Here is a 14,016-nt window from a genome sequence, read left to right on the forward strand (position 1 = left end):
AAATAAGTATCTTTGCAAAATATGGATTACTAAGAACGATCAAAGGATATTAGTCATCAGCAAAAACCATTGTCCTGTAATTGAGAGAAAACTGTTTGGATTTAAATGTTATGGTCTATAGGTTAGTTTCCAAAACGTGTAAAGAAGCCAGTTTACAAAAAATGTAAAGAAATTGACACTGAGGTCAATTAATATGATTGATAAGAAAGGCCAAAGTCTGTGATGAGGAAAGCCCATGCTGTCACCAACTGTTACAATTAGGTGTATTTTAGGATGAAACTGTATTCTAAGAAAACCTTTAGCCAGTTAGAAAAGCTGAAGAAAATGTAAGTATTTAATATTCTTAGAATAAGTTGATGTTCATGAAATACTGCTATATTCATAAGTACACCAGCTGATAGTCATATGTGGTTCTCTGAGACATTTCCTAAGAGAACCTGAAGGTGTTAAACAGCTGTCACTGAAGTTGTGAGTACAGGTTGGTAGGGCACTTTCTGGAGTGGAAATGCTGGCCATATCTCTCAGTATGTCTCAGAACACTGAGAAATTACGTGATTTTAGCACAACTGAGGTTTCTTTCAGTGGTTTTAGGAGCCAGTTATATGCACAGTAATGGATATTGGTAGAACAGGAGGTTAAGCAAAGGAAACAACTGTTGCTCAGCATATATTTATAGAGGACCAATCTTGTGAAACTAACGTCTGGTTCTCTTGATAAGATTAAATACTTCACATGGTATGTTTTGATATTGCAAACAGGCGTCACTGAAACTTTTTACTTGGCTCTTACGTGGCATTTTGATTATGGAACTAAAATGATAGATCAAGTGACAATATATGAAATGGTTTAAAACCCAGTGGATAATGTGAATCAAGTGGTTACCTATAAATAGTTGCTGTTACGTAACCGTGTGCGATGAGGGCTCCTCATCATCAAAGTGTCAAAGTACGTTGGTGAAGAAGCCCTGGGAAACCTGCTCAGTGTCAGCTGTTGGTCATTGCCACGAATAAAATGAAAGTCAGTGAAACTTGCCCATTATTTCTGTAGCTCCAGAAAAGTAGGAAAACAATAGATACTAAAGAATGGGTCATTACTGCAGGATGGATGCTTGGAAAAGTGGCAGCTTCCTGTTTGTTTGCTTTATGTGGAGTTTTATATCAGGCTTTAAAAGATTGAATATAGTGTATTAAATTTTAAAATAAAATCGTTATATTTGATAACTAAATTAAATATATGCAGCTATTGATATTAGCTTTTAGTTTGGGCATTCTTTCTGTAGAGGTTTGGAATAGTTCCTCATGTATAATACAGAACAGATATTAAGTGTTGATCTGTATTCTGTGTGTGGGGTTTAGGGAGAGCTTTTATTTTGAAAATATAGTAATCAATAATATAATTAGTAGTACACAGGAGGAGGAAAAACAGTTATGAAATAATAGATTACATGTTATATTTCCATCAGTTTTCTGTACATCTTGAAATGAAGTTGGGTTTCTCAGTGTAGCATTCATAAATCTTCTCTGTAGGCCAAAAAAGATGTGGCTTTATATAATTTAACTGGGGAAAATTAAAAGGCATTTTTTTGGTCTGTCATTGGTTTATTGCCAGTGCATCTTCCTCTGTCCTTTCTCTTTGTCAAGATCTGGTTGTCATAAACAGCAGCAGAGTGCCTACATGTGCAGGGGGCTTGTTGCCTGCTTAGCTGCTATTTAGTCTTAAAGCTGTCTCATAAATATCGTACTAAATGGCTCAAGCATCTGCTTGTAAAGCATGAGTCTATTTCATAATTCACCTTATTTATGTTTGCTTTGAAACTCAAATATAAAACTAAAGACATGAGAGACAAAGCTTGGGCTGCTGCCGCCCGTGAATAACTTATTTGCTCCACAGAAGAGTTCAACCTGGCATAACTCTGGCGCTATCACTCAAAGCTGCAGTGATTTTCCTCTTTGCTGGCTGCTGCTCTCATCCCCACATTCCTGCCTTTGTACCAGTTCGTGTCTTGTGACTCTGTCGGGGAGCTGGTGCAGGTTACGCTGTGTTTGGCTTCAACTTTATTTTCATGTTTACAGGTAAATAATTGTCACTTTCTGCAGCATCGATGGAAAAATAGCAGTTTGTAATTATTTATTTTTTTAAATATCCTGAGCAGATGGGAGGGGAAACTTCCTGTGTACAGAGAGGAAAGGAGGTGCTCAGCTGCTAAATATATCAATCATATATGCTGCATTAAAGTATTTTAAAAATCATGTTTAAAACAGCAGCTCAGAAACTTAATTTGCTACTGGGTAATAAGGCACAGTGTGGAAACAATTACTGATCTATCTTATAAAATATATCCTTAATTTTTAGTATGGGTACATGTTTGAGGTGACAGTTATGAAATGAAATAGGATTTTTAGTGTGGAAATTATTAGTGTTGGATGAAAGACATCTAAGGAAACTAAAAATGACACTTTTTTCTTGAAAATAATATTTTAAAACTGAACTAAATAAGCTGAAAATACAGTAGGAGTTTGAAAATATTTGGAAGATGCAACAATAAAAAAATTACTTAACTATAGTATTCGTATTTTAAAATGGGCCTAGTAGTAGAGTTTTGCAGGGTTCTTTTTTTGTTTCTGAAGATTTGAACCTCAGGAGAGACGAGATCATTGGCATCACTGAAGCCACAGTTTGGATTTAAATCACTGAAATTTACAGTGAAATTTACAGACAGAGTGGTCTTGAGGATAATGACCTGTATAATACTCAGTAAAGCAATTGCAGAGGCAATTCTAAAAATGTGAGATTTTCCATACTGTTTCATTACCTCTGTAAATGTGATTCAATAGGTTATGGCAAAGAAGAAAAATATTTTGAAGCTTATGCTATTTACCTTCAGGATTAAACAAGATAAACAGCTTAACAGTGTTCCCATTTGCACAAGTCACAGTATTTTTAAACCTGCTGCTTGTAATTCTGGATTGTTTATCAGGGAATACAGTTAACCTAAATATCTTTTGGAGGCTTGTTTCTGATACATCTCAGTATAATTCTGCAGAGCAAAAATGTTTGATGCATAAGCCAAAAAATAGCTTTAAAATGTATTTGGTCAGAAGGTGGCCTTTGGTTATTAACCATAGTCTTTTTTTTTTTTTTTCTCTCGTGGGCTGCATGGGGGAAACAACATAATGCTGTATAGTAATTAGTTTCTTCAGTAGTTATATGCCTTTCTTCTTGAATTATGCAATTATAGTATTTTAGAAGCAATACAAAGCAGATTATGAGTTCTGAAGATACAGATTTGATATGCTTTGGTAGTCAGCCTAGTTACCAATACTTAGTATTTTAAAATGTGTTTGAGTATGGTTTTTGTATAAAATAGAAAGTGTTCAGTGTGGTTAATTAAGTGTTCTGAACCTGCTGTCTTTAAAAGGGCCTTTTTTTTTTTTTTTTTTTTTTTTTAAATTGTTCCTGGTGGTCTTATATAAGAAGTTTTGGCTTCCTGGTATTTGTGAATATTTCTGGTAGTGGAAGAGGTAGACATTAGTTTAAGGATTTAAGTCATTAGATGTTTGTCACTGTTTAAAGTTTAATTTGGGCATGAATGGATAGCTAGTGATCATTTTCACCTGTAACTGCATCTTAATAAAATACCTATATTCTTCTTAATCATCTGTTTATAGCAGTGGGTAGATAAAACATGATTTTTTTTCAGTAAATAAATTATTCACATCTAAAATATGAATTATGCCAGATTGACTAATTTGCATTGTGCCTTTTTAAAAAAATGTGTATCTCTGTAACCAATAGAGAGAAATAGGTTCAGAGGGTAATCCAAAGATCTTAATACAGAGCCACCTCTCTTTCCACATTTACCTTAGAGGCAGCCCATCAGAACCATTGTTTTTGTATTACAGCATTACAGTTTGAGTTGAATTAAGCACTTATTTCCAAATAGTTTCTGTTGCATCAGTGAACTGAAGAGGTTTTCATACCTGTCTGCATTACAAAGTTGATGGTGAAGAAAGAAGAGAGAGACTGGCTGGGGGATGGAGCCAAGCATTTTCTTACTGGTGCTGGGAATGGGTAAGACGTCTCCAGCACTGGTTTGATTTCTTAAGTGCTTCAGGTGCCTGAAGATGATCAGTGTCAATTCCCACCCCCTTCCACCTCCCCCACTTATGCATTTAGGTCTTTCACTATGTAAGCAGTAAAACATGCAGATTTTTCTTTATTCATCACTCCTGCTTGCGAGTGTTTAGCATTTTAAAATTCTAGTCATGTGAGTAGTAGTGATAGTATATTTTAATATTGAAATAGGTTCCTGAATGAACTGTGTTCATGTCATGTCTTCTGGCAATTTCAGCAACTGGGATTGCAAGGAGAAATAAAAAATACCTGTTTTTTTTTTTTTTGTAGTAGGAGAACCTTGTTCTTTGAATATATGTGCTCTGTGATAAAGTAAGACAAGTGAAGATTTGAGCATATCTTACACCTGCAGTTGATGTTCATTCTTGACTTTTTAATGATACTATACTTCATGAAGTTAATGGTAAATTTACATCTTTACATGATTGGATTGTCATATCTGCTTTTGGTAACTGGAATTATATCTTAGTTCAGAGTTTGTTGCTTATTTTGTGTTTTTACTTGAAAGATAGGATGTGAAATTTTCTTCTACTTAAATTTTGAGAATGATTTCCTTGGATTGCCAAGTTTTCCTTGGATTGGTTGACATTATTTGCCAATTTCTACGCTAGTTTAGATAACTTGTTGAAGATACTTTAAAATGTAACTGCAACAGGTTTTGTGTAGTGACATTAGTCAGTTCTCATGAAAAGTAGTGCATCGCTAGCTAAAAAAATACGTAGGGGTGGGTTATGTCAATTTTTGGTTGTTTAATTTGAGGCTTCTTTAAGATACTGATCATAAGGGTATAGGTGCTGAGAATGCTTTGAAAATCAGCCTTAGTGGAGTTATCTGCAGACACCTGTCAATAGAAATAATACCCTGGCAGTGTCTGAAAACCTAGTGGCATAGATTTTAGTAAATATTTCTAAGAAAATCTGCAGGAGAAACAAAGACAGTGTATGTATAAAATACTGCTAAGCCACCTTTATACTGACAGAATGGCCTAGTTTTTCCTGTTTCTATGGCTAGATGTTATCTTGCTCTCAGTCTGTTTATACCAATGTAAATGAATCTAACCTGGATTATTTCATCTACATTAATGCTTTATATCTCAGTGTAGTTAATTGCATGGGGCCTCCTCAGTCATATCTCATACAGAATTAACATAATATGTAACCTCACTGCTTCCAGCCTGATCTGAAACACAGACTTGGAAAACAGCCCCGTTAACTGTCTTATATAGGGAATGTTTCCTCTTAGCTACATTTCATATGCAAGGCTTCCAATAGTAGGCTGTTAAGAAACCCCCCACAAAGGGTTTGTCACTGAAGGAGGAAAAAAGCCTGAAATGTCTGATAAAGCACAGGAAGCAAAATTGTTGACAGAGAAAATTCCTTTTCAGTATAGTCACTTTTATGAGAAGCGCCACTCCCCAAAGGTAATATATTTAACTGTTAGTGGATCCTCATGACATAATAGATTTTTTTTTCTCTTATAATCAAAGGTTTGAAAGGGATTAAGAAAACTGTGTGGGTTAATTTTCTTCCAAATTCTTTTGTGGTGTTTGGCTGTGTTACTTGTGATATGTGCTAGTTTATAAATGTTTGCCTCTCTGTGATCATAAGAGGCTTTGGAAAAATGACATGTTCTGTTTTGTGCAGAAGTGTGAGACATTTATGATGGTCTTCTCGTTTGACTCCTATCCAAGCTCCTTCTACAGTGTGCACAAGCCTTGCTTTTGCTGCTAGGTAGTAATATTCCAGTTGGATTGACTTATCGTGGCTCTTTATCAGAAAGTCTAGGAAGCTTTTTGATTAGGCAGTCTGAAATATAGAAAAGCTGCACTATTTTACAGCACAGAGATACACTTTTTTTTAAAATAATGTCCCTTTGCCCTCTTTGGATGAGTAGCTCTGTTGTATTTTTGAACCAAACCTTGGGGTTAGCAGTGGTTTTGTTGGGTAGCAGAGGGGACAGACCTACCTATGCTTTTCAGGTAGGGCATGGTGTTCTGTGCACTCATCCAGAATTGGATATTACTGCAGTGTGTTCACCCAGGTTTTCCTTACTCTTTTCTGGGTTTTGGTACATAAGTTGCACTGAAATTTATTTACTGAAATAAATCCATGAGATTAGCCATACAAATTTGTACTGTTATAATAAAGATGGGAACTTGTATCTTCTGATCAGGGAAAGCTATGTGTGAAAACCGTACATGATTGTCCTGTAGAATTACCTAATTCTATGTCATTTCAAAGTGCTACTTAGGGACAGTCTATCTATTACATTGAAGGGGGTTTTATCTTGAATTTTGTTTTTTAAATGGTGTTCTATCTAACTGTTAATTTCAAACAAGTAAAAGGAGGAAATATGATGTATATTAAATGTTAATTAAATTAATAGAAAAGAAAAAGGCAAATGGATAGAAAGACATTCTGACCTTGTCGAAAACAGAAAGTATTTAACATTCTAGTAAGCATTAGTAGGCCTTTGTATGTTTCATGTAAGGAGTGTGAAAGTAACTCCAATAAATGTGACCTATTTTTGAATTTTGGACTATTGAAAATCCTATTTATGATGTATTTGGAAGAGTTCTTACTTGAAAGGTGCAATGAAAGTTTCAGGTATTTCCTTAGAGAAACTTTCATGTATATTGAGAGGAGGAGCAATTTTATGCCTGGGTGAAATTTTTATATGGCAAATAAGATGTAAAGAAAGGTAACCACATATTCTTCACACATGCAAGAGCATGTTCTGTCAGCAGTTTCTGCAGTTACTTTTGTTGCACACTGCATGATTAGTTAATGTGTGTTGGGCATGTTACAAATGCATGTCTGGCATATCAGAATATGATTTATACTGTGTAAATCATAAATACTTCATTCAGTATTTTCGCTGCTCATTACCCAGAATTGTCTAGCAGCACTTGAGAGAGTAAATGAATTCTCCTAAGACCTAAATGCTGTCATCAGCAATATCTCCATGTTTACATTCTCAGCTGCATGGACCACTCTTTGAAATTACCTGCTGTGCGAATAAAGAATATTAAAGGTTTTGTCATGTTAAAGTAGTAGTTTAATACAAGCACTAAATAAATTAAAAATTTTCTGAAAGAAATTGATGTCTCAAATTTAGATATCCAGTCTCAAAACAGCAGTATTAACCATCTCCTTGGGTTAAAAAGAAAGTACTTTTAACCAGCTTTTGGTCATTATTCAAAATTAATTGTTTCTTTTAAAGGGGGAAGTGAACTTTCTTTGTATGAAATGATGAACAATGCTAAAATTAACTTCATCTGTAGCATGTGATGTACTGTTTAACAAAATTATGCACCTTAATTTGGTATGGTTTAAGAGAATAACAATGTCTGCTAGGTGTTTTTATTTATACAATCAGATCAACATAAATAATCTCAATTAAAACCCAGGTTTGAGTCTTTGTCTCCAGAGGTTGTGCCTCTCTAGGAGTACAGATATCTGGGTTAGATATTCCTGTCTTGGAGGATATGAGACTGACTGGGTCAGGGCATGGTAGGGACCAGGCTCTTCATAGCCTGGCTGTGTCACAGAGAGTGATGTGGCCACCATGGCTTCCCTTCTGTCATCTCATTTTATTACATGAGTTATTTGCTGCAAAGCTCTTTCCTGTATATGCTCATTGACCTAAGCACTGATGTGCTCTTCATCAGACCTATACTTTCCAAAAAATGGCACGGTTTCAATTTGTCCTCCAAGATGCTCTGCAAAGTGCATGTAGTATACTACAAAACAAAGGGAGATCCTTAGGTCTTTTAGTTGACTTGGTGATTAAATTAGGTAGTTCTCACAGAGGATACTTTTGTCATAAATGAAGTGAAAACCTTATTAATAAGAAACATTTCTTCTACCTTTACACTTCATGCATAACCTCATCTTGTCTTAATAAATGTCAGCTAGTGTAATATATAATTAAACAGTTTTTAACCATTTCTCAATTATCATAATAAATTGCGAAATAAACTATGTCAATCCTTTAAGGCATATCCAAAAAAGCTGGTTCTTGGGCTTATTTTGCTGTCTTAGGGAAATACATTAAATGAGAATTTTTACTGGTGGTTTGTAAAACATGGATTGCACAAGAAACTAAGCTTCAGAAGTGTATTGAGCTGTAAATAGATTAATACTGGTTTGATAGTAGCAGACTCTGATCCCCATTCTTGCTTTTATTTTATTGTGAAGTACAAGGGGTTCAGCGCAGTATTTACAACTGGATTTGTTTGTTACACCCGAGAATGGAAAGTTTTGCTTTAGGTGTCTTGCTACTGCATATGACAGGCAGTGTCTGCTTCAATTCTTTGCCACCCCTTGTCTGTGGAGAAAATGTTTATTTCGAAGGGTTGATACAAGATATTTCAAGTGTTTACAAATCCTCAGGTTTGGCTTACAAAATTTTCTTGCCCTCTGCATATGCCAATTGCAGCAGCATGCCACACACATAGCTTAGTTTATTAATCTTTGGATTTGGGGTTTTTATCTCAAAAGTCTTTCACCAAATGAAAGTTTACTACTGCATTTTGATATTCTACATCATCTTGCTGGGATACTCATGAGCCTTTATAAGGTTAATTTTCTTTATATTGGAATTTCTAATCAAGTAAAAGTATTTTCTGCTTGACTTTTGTACTTGTTTATAACTCTGTCATATTTCAATAGTAAGCAAGAGCTAATCTAGTGTGAAAATAAGCAGTATACCTAGTTTGTGTTACTCTATTGTAATAGATTTCCACAGCATGTAGACAGTATGTGTAGCAAGAATAGGCTTAAAGAGAGTTGGTCCCAACTTTACTTTGTAAATCAGATCTGAATATTTAAAATTGAAATTTAATGATAAATACATATTTCAAAAGCAAATCAATGATACTTGTGTTAACCTTGTAGAGTGGAGATTCTTTGATAGAATTATAGGGTTTTTCATTTTAAAGTCTGGTTAAAGTGATAAAGAAGTGTGGAAGGTGGATGTGGGGGAAAGGGCAGCGCGTATAGATCAGTCAGTCTTATTCCTAGGGCATCATGGCTCTGTGTGTGTCACTGACATTCAGCAGGTGAACTCTGCCTTTTTTTCCACTGGTATCTAATTTGAGACAAGTAGCTAATTTCAATTTTTTAATTCAAAGCTTAAAGCTTTTTCTGGCAGGTTATCAAGTAGTTGTATGTTTAGGTACTTTACTTGGGAAGTTAACTATGTGACTTTGTTAACTGTATCTTTTTGAAGGGGGAAGTTACTGTTCAGGCATAGCTTTATCAGCTGAAGCTTATATAAATGTATATAAATTATATAAATATAAATGCATGAGTGCTGTCCTACATGCATCTGAGATCTGAAAGCTGCATGTAGTTAGGTTTGGAGGTTCAGTATTTTTTTCCTAGTCTTTCATACTTAATGAAGTTCTTCAAGCTTGTTACAGGTACAGATTAATTCTCAGGAAGGTAATTGATCTATACCTACAGAATTTGTTGTATATGGGAGTCATACTGTCTTCGTTATAAGAACCTGATTAAAGTTCATGAAAGCATGTAATGGGGAATTAGGTGGTGGGAAAAGAGGTCCCTTTATGCTTTACTTTGGTAATGTTTGGCTGTCTTTGCTTTTATGCTGTCAAAAATGTCATTATTTGGATCTTTCCCAATGTTTTTATTCAAGTGATAGGAAACAGAAGGGAAGGAACTAATTGGGATGAGTCTAGGAAACATGCTCTGAATACATGTACAGCACTTGTGCTTTCTTATCCAGATTTCCAGCATGTGAGATGTGTGATGGCAGAGGCACCATGGGGAGTCCAAAATGTATTTTCATCCCTACTGCCACTAAAGCAAAGTGTGTGTATTTCTCCTTGGTGAGGTTCTCTCAAATTCTTGCTTTATGAAGAGAAGCTTGTCTTGTTAGTTCATGAGTAATGGCTACATCCTACTATCTCTTTTGTCAGCAGAGGGTAGGATTTCCTCCTACACACAGGGAAAAAAGAGAAAATTAGAAAGTGATAGAAGCTCAAATGAAAATAAATGTGAGAACAAATAGGCCAGATTAGTCACTGGTTCTGTAAGACAGCAGTTCTTTTTTTGAGTGAGAAAATGACTGTGTTCTTGAAGTGCTATCTTCAGGGGGCCAGGCAGCACCTGTGTTGCTGGGCAGAGGGTATGTGCATGTATTGATGTTACACATTTGATTAAAGCAGAATGGAAAAGTACCTGCAGTTCTGAAGCACCTGATACCTTGGTTGCTTCATTGCAAGAGGCTAAGGCACTTAAAAACTCAGTAAAATCCTTGACTGTGAAAGATTATAATTCTATTTGTGCCTCAGCATAATTGTGAGGGCAGTGTAGGTGGCAACAATTTAAACAAAAGCACGAGGGGAAATAGTTTGTGGTGGATTGTGGTGATCTTTTTCATTGTTTTCTGTACTGCAGTCACTGCAGCAGTGATACCTGAGCTGGCTATGAGTATTTGGTATGCACGTTGCTACTGGCAGAAGCCTTTTGTTGGAAATGGTTGCAGAAAATATTATAAAACTTTCTATGAAGTTTTACAATGACATGAAGTATTTTATTCCCTGCAGGTTAAAAACCTTTCACTTTTCAATGTTCCATTTAACTTCAACATTTGGAGACTGAAGTCAATGGTTTTTTTCAACAATTAATCTGTTTCATGATCTGTGACAGCAAGTGGTCAGTGAATGTTTATTTCCCCCTTACCCCAACAATTTGTTATACCATTTGAAATACAGTCTAAACACACACAATAAAAATAGTCCATGTCATGTTGAAGTTGAGATGTTTGCTGAGGCTGTGCAAAGCAAGGGCTTGTTTGAAAACTGTGTTTTGTTAGATTGTCAGCACCTGATATCATATTACAAGTTTTCAAATTTGAAATGAAAGTATTCCACTGTCAGTCCTGAAATATGAGGTATCAAAATGTTACATGGGAAGAAATACTGGACAATCCTTTTGATACACCTTTCTCTCCACTGTTGTTACACTAGTAGGGTTTTTTTCTTGTGGGGGCAGACAGCTTAAAACATCCTTAATAGGGAAGTGTATGAGCTTAAGTGGTCATGATCTCCATTTGAATCATTGCTAAGAGTTATGTTAGAAAACAGGTAGTGTTGCATTGCTGACACCTTATTCTACTGAATGAGAAAATTGCTGGTAAGCCAAGCCTTTTTAAAATTTTCTTTTCCCCCCCACCCCCAATCTGGAAAGCCAAGTAGCTTGTTTTCAGGAAGCTACTTTTGCCTTCTTATTATTTATTTATTTGTTAGCTTGGTTATTTTGTTTTTCTCTAGACAACAGTGTCCACAAGCATATTGAGTTTTAGCTTTAGTTGGCTTTCATATTGGCAGTCTAATGGCAAGATCTAGATGTAAGTTTATATAGAAAAGACAAATAATACCGAAATAGAGAGGGAAGAAGAAGTACTCCTTTTTGTGTTGGTTTTTTTTTTGTATTTATTTAGATTCAGAAAACTCATATTTTTAAGGTTAAGGTGAAATATTAACACATTTCTGTTGATTTTTCCAGTCTGTATGATAATTATTGATTCGTGGGAATGAGGACTTGGGCTGAACATTTTGTTGGTTGATAAATTGATTCGATATTTCAGATTTGCTAAGTTACAATTTGTTAGATTTGCAAGTTACATATTTTCATCAGAAAAACCAAATCAAATGTGATCTTTATTTTTCAAAATAAATTGATTGTGTATATCTTTGCTAGGATCTCTGTTAATTTCTTCAGCTCTTCTTTACAATAACTTACCTGACTCAAGTTTGGGAACTAGAGAAAAATGATATGATTTCTCACGTGTTTCCTACGTATGCCTGAAAAGGGTAAGATTTCCTACGTAATTCGCTTAGCATCTATCAACGCTAAAAATAGATCTGTGAAATTCTTGCCATTTTTTGGCAATTTTTCATTTCTAATTGTGCTGATTTTGTTACTTTCATTTGTAATAAAAATTTATAGCTGATGTTTAAACAAACTAGGCTAGCATGAAAGTGGGAATTTTTAAAATCAAAGCTAAAAGGGGGAAAAAAGGCTAAAAATATTTGTCAAGTTTTAAGCAGTAGAGTGAGAGTAGTCAATTTCTGATGCTTTCAGTAAGAGCCTCTCACAAATTAGTGTTTTGTTCTTTTTATTTCAAGTCTTCATTGTAGTTTTGCTTATTTGACTACATCTGTTTCTTTATATCCAGAAAGGTTACCTTCAGCAGTTCAGGAGAACTTATTTCCTTGCTTATCTAGTGCAATCAGAAATAAGCTTTGACACACAAGGAAGAGTAAGCTAAACAGCAGAAATGCATATTAAAGTACTGTTACATAAGGAGGGTATTTTTAAATGATGCTGGCTTAGTTGTGTGGATTTTGTAAAGGCACTCATGGTACTGTAAACACATGCAGTTAAAAAACAAGACTGTCTTAAGCATGAGAATTTTTCTGTAGAGATCATGGAGGGCCGAGAGACTAAATCCATTATCAATGTTCTTCCTCATTTTACTTGAAAGGTTGGAGGGTTATTCACTGGGTTTTTTGCTGTGGTTTTTACTTCACCGCCAGATTCAACTTGCATGCAAGTTTCAAGAGCATTCACAATTTTCTTTTTTGATGCTTTTATTAAAATTAAAAAAAAAAGGAGAGAAAAAGATGAACACACAAAAAAACTTCGCTACCCCAAAGGCATACTCAAGATTCTGTAAATACTTTTCTGAGCAGTGTCCATCATAATGGAATCCAGATCAGACTAGGAGCACCAGTAAAATGCATTTGCTTTCTTCCGTTGTTATAATAGCAAGATGTGAACTTCAGCTGTGTCCTTAGGCTGCATCCAAAGGAGTGTGGCCAGCAGGACAAGGAAGGGGATTCTGCCTCTGCTGTGCTCTGGTGAGACTTCCCCTGCAGTGCAGCATCCAGCTCTGGGCTCCCAGCACAGGAAGGACATGGAGCTCTTGGAGCAAGTCCAGAGGAGGGACACCAAGGTGATCAAAGGGATGGGGCACCTCTCTTGTGAGGAAAGGCTGAAAGAATTGGGATTGTTCAGCCTGGAAAAGAGGTTCTGAGGTGATCTGATTGCAGCCTTCCAATACCTGAAGGGAGACATAAAGAAAGATGGAGAGATGTTTCCAAGGGCATGCAGTGACAGGTCAAGGGGGAGCGGATTAAAATTGATAATAGTTTTAGATGAGATATTGGGATGACATTCTTTAATATGAGGGTGGTGAGGTAATGGAACAGGTTGCCCAGAGCAGCTGTGAATGCCCCATTCCTAGAAGCATTCAAAGTCAGGCTGGATGGGCTTTGGGGCTTTGAGCAACCTGGTCTAGGGAAAGGTATCCCTTCCTATGGCAGAGGAGTTGGAACTAGATAATTTTTAAGGTCTCTTCCAAGCCAAACAATTCTAAGATTCATAGAATCCTAGAATGGCCTGTTCTGAAATTCTAAATATGGCTTTAGTATTTGTTGATCCTATCAAAAAGATAAAATAATCATAGATTAGATAATGGGGAAAAGATGGAAAAAATGAATTCTAAAAGAACATTCATATTTTATGCTTTGATGTTGGACAAGTAGCTGAATTTATTGCTAGATAAGCAATCCTGAAAATTGTCAGGAAAAATGAGTATGTTTTTGTAGTGTTGACTTATTGACCACTTTATACTGTTCTTTGTTTGATTTTGATCTGTAACTATTTTGAACATGTTTTTGAACGTGTTGCAGTTCCTTGAAAACTTTGATCCTAGCACTGAATCCCAATTTGTTTTCTGGATGACTTAAATGATCCCTACAGGGAACTGAGAATTGATGCATACATTTATCCAGAGCAAATCCTTCTTTGAAGATTAGCTTATGGATACATTGTTTACATTATTTTC

The 14,016-nt window shown here is 35.5% G+C and overlaps 1 protein-coding gene and 1 long non-coding RNA gene across 4 annotated transcripts in view; both read left to right on the forward strand.

Moving 5' to 3' along the window:
* Positions 1 to 14,016, forward strand: part of CDK17 (cyclin dependent kinase 17) — a 91,010-nt gene that overhangs the window by 4,876 nt on the left and 72,118 nt on the right. The window lies entirely within an intron of this gene.
* Positions 299 to 11,971, forward strand: LOC143694044 (uncharacterized). The gene is made up of 4 exons (XR_013182219.1): positions 299 to 1,017; positions 1,891 to 2,072; positions 3,944 to 4,071; positions 11,865 to 11,971. It is a non-coding gene; the product is annotated as an uncharacterized LOC143694044 (long non-coding RNA).

This window comes from Agelaius phoeniceus, chromosome 5 (genome assembly GCF_051311805.1).
Source record: "Agelaius phoeniceus isolate bAgePho1 chromosome 5, bAgePho1.hap1, whole genome shotgun sequence".
NCBI classification, from domain to species: Eukaryota; Metazoa; Chordata; class Aves; order Passeriformes; family Icteridae; genus Agelaius; species Agelaius phoeniceus.